We start from the raw sequence: 11,106 nt of genomic DNA, 5'->3' as shown, positions 1-11,106 counted from the left end.
TCGCTAATCCCCTTTTTTGTTATTGCTGCTTCTCTCTTTTGCAACAGCTGCTCCTCTAACACATAATTTGCTCATCTGAAAATGTAGGAGAAGCTCTCACAAAGCTTTCCATACACATATCATATTGGTCGGTTTTGACAAACAGCAGATGCTTGATTTGAATCATATGGGATTAACGCAGAGCCATCAGCCATCGCTGCCCTTAGTCAACCCTAAATTCAATCAACATCACAATGAGCCCCTAGTCTGATATCAATAGTAAAGGCGTTGTTATCTTTTTAGATTGCACCAGTCTACACCTGGATTGTCAATTGGCGGCTGCTTCTTTGTGCTTCTAACTGGGCAGCATTGAATGATGTTCTCCATTATGTATATTTGTGAGGGATCCAGTTGTATGTGTGCCTAGGAAGCTGAGTTTGAAATAGATGTTCTACTGTATACATGAGTATCATACTCCGCTTTGAGTTATAAGAAATGGATTTGTCAGTGCTTGTACTCGTTTTTGGTAAATATACATATTGTCATTAGTTTTGGGAGTTTTTTGTTTATTTAGTGCCATATTTTATACCACAGGAAGAGAAAATGGACACAGATGGGGGAGCAGAACTATAATAGTGTTATGGGTGATTAGAGGGTGCTGCTTACTAGACCATATGGTCTAATGTTAAGATGCTGCATAGCATGGGCATTGATATGAAGCTTTTATGATAACTCCTTGCTCCTTAAGGTGCAGGGTTCTTGCATTAGTCAAAAAACCACATAAGTGCATGATATAGAATGGATGAACATATAGGGGGTTATTTATCAAAGTTCGAATTTATCTCAACATGTTCTGCCAAAAACTCAGATTACATCCGCATGGGTTTTATCAGCTTATTTATTGGTTATTACATATTCCAAGAAATTTGTGAATTTCACGATTTTTTAGGATTTTCCACCAGAAAACTCCCATTTTGTATTCTTTTTTCCCAAAAACTCAGAAATTGGGGAATTGCACAAAACACAGAGAACATCAAAAAATCATTGGGACTTATCATTGGGACCATTGACTTATATGCAACCTCGACAGGTCTGAGATGCCAAATTTTATGATTCTGACCTTTTCCTTCCTAGGGGTATAATAAATTCTGAAAAATTCATGATCTTTTAAAAGTCCAATTTTACACAAAAAAATCACGATTTTTTTGGAATTTTTGCATTCAGAGTTTAGTAAATAACCCCCATAATGGCTACTTGGTAATTTTTTTGTTTTTTAACCAATAATATATTCTACACATAAATGATTATTTCTAAATGGTTTATTTACAATCCAAAACCTGAAATAGATTATGGGTGAAGGATTGTCCCTTCCAAATCTCCATCTGATTTGTGTGCTTACAAGCATGGGGAACTGGAACACCGAAAGTAATGGGCAGCTTTGCAGATAACAAACAAATTGGTGTCTGAGATTACTGATGTGTAACAATGGCCCCTTAAACAGATCAGCAAGCGAGGAAAGATTTTGTGCCAAATCATGTTGGGCCGTTAACCCAGAACATTTCTGGACAGGAGGTAGCGAGGCAAGAAATTAAATAGTTGCTTCAATCACTTTAAAAGATAACTTTTAATCTCCTCAGTGCCTTGCAAAGAAATGTAACCTGGTATCATTACATTTAACTGAAGCAGCAGGATCAAACATTGGTTGAGAGAAGCAGATTTAAAGGAGCAGTATATGGTTGACTAGACTAAACCTTGATCTTTTCCTCTTGGTTGTCATATGCTCTTTATCATTCTGCTTTGTAATATTCATTGAAGCTAAATACCCTTGCATATAATGGCTACACAAACAATATACAGCAATTGTCACTTCAGTGCTAAGTTAGCAAATGCCACCTTCAGGGTTCACAAACTGCCCTTACTGGAGTCATAGGGAAACCCAGCAAGGCAGTTTGTGAAGATGTATGACGGGTCTGTTTGCACATATATCTTGCAGCTGATTAATTATGCTATTAACTTTCTCATGCAGAATAATAATATACCTGTTAGTCTGTCCGTGATTGTAAAAAACCCTCTTCTTCATGCCAATACCAACCCAATACCAGTGGCAAGTTCAAGATCCTACTGCCTCTGGCACTGTCTAGCATAGCTGGTGTTAAAGGAGTCCCCAGTCCCATGCAACAATTCTAGTGCCCTGGTGGTTTGGCATTTTGGGCTCCCTGTATCAGCATTAGGTAAACATGATCTGTTAGTTTTACAGAATGGATTTATCTTTATCTCCTAATATTAAGAGTTATGGGCTTTCCTTTGCAGAAAAACAGATTTTGCATAAACATTGCCCTTGCTTTATGAAGGTGCAGCAAAGTCCTTTTTCCAAAAAGCCATTGTCAACTTTCATTATGCAGATAGGCTGTACCTGTTAGTATATTTCCACTGCAGTTTTGTTGTGCAAGCTATAGAGCAGGATTCCCCCCGGGTATTGCTGTAAGAGAAACAGCAGATGGTTCAGCCCTAAGGCAGATTCCTTTTCCCTTACTCATTCTCTGTAAATGACAAGAAATGTAATATAGTTTCTCAATTGTATGCTTTGTAGCTCTCCGTTGTTCTCATTGTTTGTATCTATATGAATATATTATATTTATATCTACTGTATAGATAAATCAATCCATAGAAATTGATGACATTCTATATAAGAATCATAACTGAGAAGCACAAATACCCAAGAAGTCTTTGTGTAGATTTAGGAATCTATAGTGTGAAAACCCATAGTTATCCTAATATATGATGAAATAATAGTACAGGCATGGGACCTGTTATCCAGAATGCTTGGAACCTGAGGGCTTCCAGATAACGGATCTTTCTGTAATTTGCATCTTTATACCTTAAGTCTACTAGAATAAGTCTACTTATTGAAACCATGTAGCAGTAGCAGCCAAGACTCCCAAGAATCCCACAATGCCGTGCATGTTCTGTTACAGACAAACATGTAAAGTAGGGTGCACAGCATTATGGGAAATTAAGTCTTAGCTTAGAGGAAAGTTGACTACTGCTGCATAGTTTCAGTGATAAATGTAATTCAAACAAGCAGAACAGAGAATAGCAAATGACATAAATATTTTATTTTTGCAGCAATTACATTTACAAATAACTTAAATCATTGACATTTTGTAATTAATGCTTATTGGAAATAGCTTAAATTTTAAATTTGATTTAGTTATGCAACATTTAATATATGGGTTAGTGTTAGTCTGAAGAGATTTAGATCCAAGGTTATTTAAGCAAATAGCTAAAAAGTAATAAAAAAAAGTTTTGCTTCTCCAGGATTATCAAAAAGATTTTTTGAGTAAATGGACAAGATAATCACCCTTCATAATGCGCTCCTGATTTATCTGTGCATTGGTTATCACATTATCTGCCTCACAAGGGCCAAACATAAAGAACTTTTAATTGTCCTGTTTGACCTGTTCAGCTCAGGAAACAACAAAACCATTTTTTATGATTAAAACAACAGGGGGGAAGTATGTCCAGCAGACTGTTTTGCATACACAAGAAACACAAGTAATGTACCCTCCTATCCTGACCCTCCAAACCAGTGGTTGGAAAACAGCAGTGTATCAGTCATTCAGCCATCATTCCAAAAAATGTCTAGGGCAGCAAATAGGTTATCACCCCAAGTCTCACTATATTTAACCAAAGCTTGAGGTGGGGTGAGGTGGATCTAGGAAAGAAAATATGCATTCTCCTAAAATTAATTAATTAAATACTTTATTTTTTAAGCAGAGCCCACCAGCACTGTTTTAAGCCCCACAGCACTGCTTTAAGCCCCCCAGCACTTCTTTAAGCCCCCATGGTGTAGCCCCACAGTTTGGAAACCACTGCTCTACACATTCTTGTGCTGCATCTGGTGCAGCACAAGAATTCACCATCACACACTATAGAGGTGAGGCTGTAGGAGAGCACAGGGTGCTAAGAATCAGAATGTCAGAAAATCCCAGAAGCTAGAGTCTAGTTTGGTGTTGAACTACTGTATATTAATTAATGAATGCCTCCTCTTATTTAATTCTTTAAAAGTATATGATTCAGCTGAATTCTGGTGGTAGTTACATTCAGTTTTATATATAAGACAAAAAAAATGAATAGTAAACTGTGTGGTTACATTATTCATACAATCAATACATTTCAGTGTTAATGATATGCAGAATCTGTAGTTTATAAAGTTCTATTTGTTTAAACTTTGTGCCTCCCCCTGAGAGTGTTAGCATTTCCCAAAGGAACCGGTTTATTTTGCTCTAAACAGCATGCACACAGTGTAAAGGTTTGCCCGAGGAGATATTGGGCATGTGATTCCATTTATAATCACCTCAAATGCTTAACCACATCACAACTTCCAGATTTATCAAAGTGCAAAAAGAGTGCTATTTGAAGGTTGCCGGTTCATGGGAAAAACTGGAAATACATTTCCAAATTCATCTAGAAGGTCTGCACTAATTTCAGTAAATATAAGTGCAATCAGATTGTAGTGGGTACATCAAATAGACATGTTCCTGATTCTGTAGAGTAATGGCACTCAGTTTACTTTTTTTAAAATGAATGGGAAAACAATGTAATAATTATGTTGAAAAGATTATTATTTAGAAACACAGCAAGCTAAAAAGATTAAAAAGGCAAGTGTGTTACATGGGTTAGATTTACTTAGTCCCAGATAAATTTAGAAGCAGTTTAGGGTGGTGAAAACCCAGTTCTATTTACTGAGATCTTTACAATTTAATAACCAGAGCCCCAGGGCTTAAAGGACAAGGAAAGTCTAAAATAGAATAAGGCTAGAAATGCTGTATTTTGTATACTAAACATAAACATGAACTTACTGCACCACAAGCCTAATTAAACAAATGATTTATACTTTCAAATTTGGCCACAGGGGACTGTCATCTTGTAACTTTGTTAAACATCTTTGCAAGACTAAGACTGTGCACATGCTCAGTGTGGTCTGGGCTGCTTAGGGATCGTCATAAACAAAGCTGCTTGAGTTCTGCATGGCTGGGAAGTAAGGCGGGGGCTCCCCCTGCTGTTCATAAGTATGATTGTTTCCCTGCTCAGCAGTTAGGGACCATCTGACAATTCCTATCCACAGCAGTAAATGAAGGGAGAATTTCACTGCATACAGTCAGGTTTCTTATAAAAACGGTACACATTTTTTAATTAAAGTATACTGGAGATAGGTTTCTTTTTCATTAAAGAAAGTAAAAATGGGATTTTACTTTTTTGCCTTTCCTTGTCCTTTAATGAAACACTACCGAACTCTTCATTTCCCTTTAAAATTCTAGACATGCTGCGTTTTATGTGGACACGCTGCCTTGGTTGTATAAACTTGCACATTGTAATATAGTAGTACCACTGTTAAGGGGCAGATGATGTACATGGTCCTGTGTGATTCCCATTCAACCATGAGACTGTATGGAAAAAAAAAAGCTGAGACCTTATTTATGGCAAGTAAAGGTCACCACTGCCTACAGAGTCTGCTCAAAATCACTAAATGTGCCCCCCCCCAACCATCCTCTTTGGTGCATATGGTTATAGCAAATGCTCATGCTCAGCAGATGAACAACCCCTTTAAAATTAACTTAATGGTGAACACCCCCTTTAAAGTGGACCTGTCACCCAGACACAAAAATCTGTATAATAAAAGTCCTTTTCAAATTAAACATGAAATCCAATTTCTATTTTTTATTAAAGCATTCATAGCTGTTGTAAGCTCATCTAAAAATCTCAGCTGTCAATCAAATATTGTCTGCCCCTCCTCTATGCCAGTGGCATAGAGGCGGGGCAGACAATTACTTTCACTTTCCATTCAGCACTTCCTAGATGTCACTGCTCTCTCCACATTCCCCCGTTCTCTTTACCGTTTAATTGTGTAGCCAGGGCATTCTGGTGCACAAACAAGATTCTGAGATGATACAAGACTTGCCTTAATAACACTGTCCACAAAATGGCTCCTGCCTGCTTGCTATAATTATGAATCCCCAGACTGAAGGAAACACGATTCAAATAATTTATATAGTGTAATTAACGTTCATTTTGCTTGACTAATGTGATAAAATAGGATTTGGAATTTTTTTTTGTCCCCTTTAAAGTATTCCAGATTCTATTTTTTTCATGTTAGACAAGCAAAATTAACTTAAAATTACACTGTAAAGATTATTTGAATCATTTCCTTCCATGTGGGAATTCATAATTATAGCAAGCAGGCAGGAGCCATTTTGTGGACACTGTTATTAAGGCAAGCCTGGGGGACCTGATGTCCATCCCCATGCCCTGGCTACACGATTAAATGGTTAAGAGAACTGGGGGAATGTGGGGAGAGCAATGACATCTAAGAAGTGCTTTTTAGTATGTTATATGTAGTCCAAGATTATATATTTTTTAAAGAAATAACCCCAATGGCAAAAGGGGAAAAGTAGGCTATAAAAACCTAACTGTCAAAAGGAGATTGATTATTTACATAGGAAAAGAAATACCCGTTGTTGAGACTAGTCAGGTGCAGGGTTATTGCGTAGCAGGCGCAGTTATCTGAAATTTTGGTAAAAGAATGTTGCATTCTATTTGCACTCAACCTAATGAGTTTAAATGCAGTTCCATTGAGTGTTTGTTGCAAAAATACAAAGAGCAGTGTTTGCGTACATGCAAAGTAACACAACACCAACACTCATGGGTTATATAGCATGGCCCAATGTGTTTTTATGTTTAGCCTCCTTTGCACACTGTCATGCTGCAGCTCAAGTGTGTTGTCAAAAAAATGCCTGTGTGGAAATAGCCTAAAGGGTAAAGCATTTGGCCTAATCTCTGGCATCTCAATAGCAGGGCCATCCTTGGTAGTGTAGGCCTGGGGACTTCATTATTTACATTAAGTCAGGCTGTCACACTTGCAGCCCTCCAGCTGTTGTTGAATTACAAATCCCAACCTCCCCCAACAACAAGGGTGTTGTGTTTTAAAAAGAGCTGGAAGGTGCAGTTTGGATATCCCTGACATTGTTACTGTTCATTTGTTTTCTTATCATCCCAAAGACTACTTATCTCACTGCTACTTGGGACTGTAGCCTAGAGATATATTTGTGGCTTACTTCTCTGAGGAGTCCCACTGGTAGCTGTCCCTGCTTGCACCCCGCTTTAAAGAGACCTCTGCTTAATAGTTGGACACTATGTAAAAAGCAACTGCGACTGCAGTCATTTTATATCCTTATTTACACCTATATGAGACTTGCGTTTATGATATCAATAATGTCTGGCACAAACAATAGATGCCACTTTCTAGAAAACTTTTAGAGCCCTTAAACAGATACTGACACTGGAAATTAAACTGGATCTGGCAGGGATGATCTTAGCCTATTTATGGCTGCGGCCTTCCCCGCTCCTCTTTTGGTGGCATTTTTACCACCCTGGTAACCAGTGGGGTGTTGCAGCCTGAGGCAGCACCCAACTCAACTGGGATCTGCATAGATCTATTATCATACATTGTCTTTGCATACTATTGATAATTTTGCCATAAAAGTATTTGCCTGATGCTTATCTATCTGACTTCCCATGTTTGTGTATGAATTTGTGCAGCAGATGTCTGTTAGCATTAGAATCTTTAAATGACGGGTTGAAAAGGGACAGTCAAGTTGACAAAACAGTTGAGTTTAGGATATTCAAGACCTATCTCTGAAAAAAGGATCATCATGATCTATAAGTAACATGTAGTGCACATTAATATTTTAAAGAGTAATTTTTTAGTGTCGGTAGCACTTTTTTAAGGATGAGCATTTTTGCCTGTGTTCAGTTATCCTGGGCCATTCATGCAATCCTGTTCAGGTGGGTACAGGAAGAAATGCAGTCCTGTATTTTCTATTTTTTTTTTTACTCTTTGTAGCACTGAAGCTGTGTTTTTTTCCAGCTTTCCTCTGTGCTCATGTACACATGAATGACCCAGTGCAGCAAAACACAGGCAAAAACGCTCATCCCTAAGAGCTCGTACACCATGTACTGACATGAATATAGATAGGCTGTGCAAATAAAAAATGTTTCTAACATAGCTAGTTAGCCAAAAATTTAATCTATAAAGACTGGAGTGACATGAATATAGATAGGCTGTGCAAATAAAAAATGTTTCTAACATAGCTAGTTAGCCAAAAATTTAATCTATAAAGACTGGAGTGACTGGATGTCTAACATAACAGAACACCACTTCCTGCTTTATAGCTCTTTAACTCTGAGTTAGTCATCGACTTTAAGGGGGGCCACATGGGACATAGCTGTTCAGCGAGTTTTCAATTGATCCTTAGCATGCAGCTCAGGTTCAAAAGCAACAGTTATGACACATGTGCCCCCCCCCTCAAGTCTCTGATTGGTTGCTGCCAGCGGACACCAAGAGAGCTGCAAAGCAGGAAGTAGTGTTCTGGCTATTATTTTAGACATCCAGTCACTCCAGCCTTTATACATTACATTTTTGGCTAACTAACTATATTAGAAACATTTTTTTATTTTGCACAGCCTATCTATTTACCTAGTTTTTATTCTTACACTGAACAATTCCTTTCAGTTTTTCTTTTTACTCATATAGTGACCATTTTGTGAACTTCCTTTTTAAAGTAATTGTTCAGTAAACTTATTTTCCAGTTTTTTTTGGCATGCTAGCAGTTTTTTTAGATAAAGCATTTTCAATGCCTTCAGGGTTACCATAACACTGCTACATTGCCAGTGTAAACTAATTTAGGGTCCTAATGTGTTCTGAAGACTGGAAGACAAGAAACCCCTCTTCTCTGTCTCCTACCCTTAGTCTGGAAAACATATAAAGATATGCAGAAGTTGTGGAAAGTGTGACCTCAGATGTTGAGTAGCAGAGGTGCTGTTTGGAGAACAGTTCTAGGCACCAATGCAACAGGTGAGGTAGGCAGCAGACAGAACAAACAGGGATTGAAGCTAAAGGAGTAGTAGAAGTCAAGCCAGGTTAAAACAGGAATTCAGCACAGAGAAACGCTTAGTGTCAACCCGAAAAGGACTGGGCGCAATGGATCGACAAAGGTTGCACTCGTAGACGTGAATGCATCATAGTGTGCTCGTCTGAACGACTTGGGAGAATTGATGCGCATGCAAAAAACCACACGTGCTCGGCATGAAGACTGACACCCTTTAAGCTACTGATTCAGTCCCTTCAGGCCAAGTCAGCAACTTAACTACCAACGGGTCTGCTTGACAGATATCTGGTCAAAAATTGGCCAAATATCAATTGACAGATATTAAGCATGTGATGCGGTTCTCATCCAATGAGTTGCCATAGGCCCAAAATGATGAAATTATTGTCGATCATTTGGTCCTCAAATTTATTTTCTATTATTTTTTAAAGATTAACCTACCTATTCTTAATCTTTCCAATACACCTCAGCAACAGACTGACTGTAAGGTTTCATTATTCATTTTTTTCCATTTTCCTTGGTCGTTAGGATCACTAGCAACCAAATAACTAGGTAGCAACCAAGCCTGAGAACTGCAGAGGAAGAGCTGTGATGTAGAATGGGCTGATTGGGTGGAGATTGGGAGAGTAGACAGGTTTAAGAGGAAAGCAGGGAGATTTAGATTGAGAGGGAATTGGGGTGGGTTTGGGGAAGAACCACAGAGGATTACATATTGGTAATACAAACACAGGCCCTGACTGGTACATTACTGCCTATGCCAGTGAAATAATGGTCAGGAGGTAACCCTAGTAACAAATGCCAGGTCTGTTAAACAACTGGCTTGCAACATTGTTTAAGGAGACATTGCCAGTTATGCACAGAATGTAGATTCGGGGAGTTTTAAATAGCCTCTTCATCGGGCAACTAATCTCCGAAAACTGCCTCCCGCCAGCTAGAATATAAATCGCCGGCGGGATGGCACTCGGAGCACTTTGTTTCCGAAGTCGCCCTAAGTTGCCTCATGAGGCTATTAAGAGCAGGACTCGACGGACGGATGCAGTGGAAATAAGGTAACTCTATTGTCCGATCGTGTTATAGCGTTGATGCGACGCAACACGACTGTCGGATGCAGACGCTGCACGCATAAACAATACGACACGATCCGACAATAGCATTACTTACCTTATTTCTGTTTCTGCGCAGCACATCGGATCGCGCCAGAATAGTCTGTGGAGTCCTGCCCTTACATTCTAGCCGGTGGGAGGCAGGAGATTAGTCACCCCGAAGAAGAGGAGATTTGACGCTGGCCAACTAATCTCCCCGAATCTAAACGTGTGTCTCTACCCTTAATGTAAGATGGCTAATGCCTCTGAACTGTTAGATTGTGGGTGTGTGTGTGTGTGTGTGTGTAGCACCACACAACGTTCATTTTGTGCAAACTGTGGGCCAAATTGTCTAATTATCATGGTAATAGTGACTAGCAAGCACTTCAGTTCTTTGTTCGTTGCTTAGTGCAGTTACAATCAGAAACAGAAAATAGAAGTTCTTCATTGTGTTTTGTGATTCTGCATGGTTGAACATTGGAAATGAGTTTGTGTTCAAGGCCCCCGGGGCAATGATTCAGACTTGATTGGGGTAAAAGCAGCCTCCTAGTGCTTATTTTTTCTACACGTCACTGTGGAAGTTCTATAGCCCAGGGAATGAAAATGGTGCTGCTGTTCTGCTGCCAAACAATCGCACATGCCTCGACCAGACAGGAGGCGATCTTTATCAACAAGTCGCACGACCTTAGCGCAGTGACAATGTCAGGTCAACTTGGGGTAGTAGAAAGACTCAGACACATCTAAATACAAATAATAAAAAAAAAAAAAAAGAAACAAGCAACAATCCTTATAATTATCATCATCTGCTGTTTTCTCTCTCTCTCTCTCTCTTCTGGCAAAGAAACACTCCATCCATTTGCAGAAATCGCCCGAGGAAACGTTACATCAAAACTAATCACAACGATTAAAATCAGCTTTTCTGTGCAAGGGGAGAGTAATCAGCAAGTTGGAGACTGGAGCCAGTCACACACACACACACTGGGAAAATAAAATGAGAAACAATACATGGCACATGTTAAATGTATATATAGAGAGAGAGAGAGAGAGAGAGATATAGATGAGGGATTGTTGGAATAAGAAGGATATTGTTGGCAGGACTG

The sequence above is a fragment of the Xenopus laevis genome, chromosome 6S (assembly GCF_017654675.1).
Source record: "Xenopus laevis strain J_2021 chromosome 6S, Xenopus_laevis_v10.1, whole genome shotgun sequence".
Classification (NCBI taxonomy): domain Eukaryota; kingdom Metazoa; phylum Chordata; class Amphibia; order Anura; family Pipidae; genus Xenopus; species Xenopus laevis.
This window is presented reverse-complemented; position numbering follows the sequence as displayed.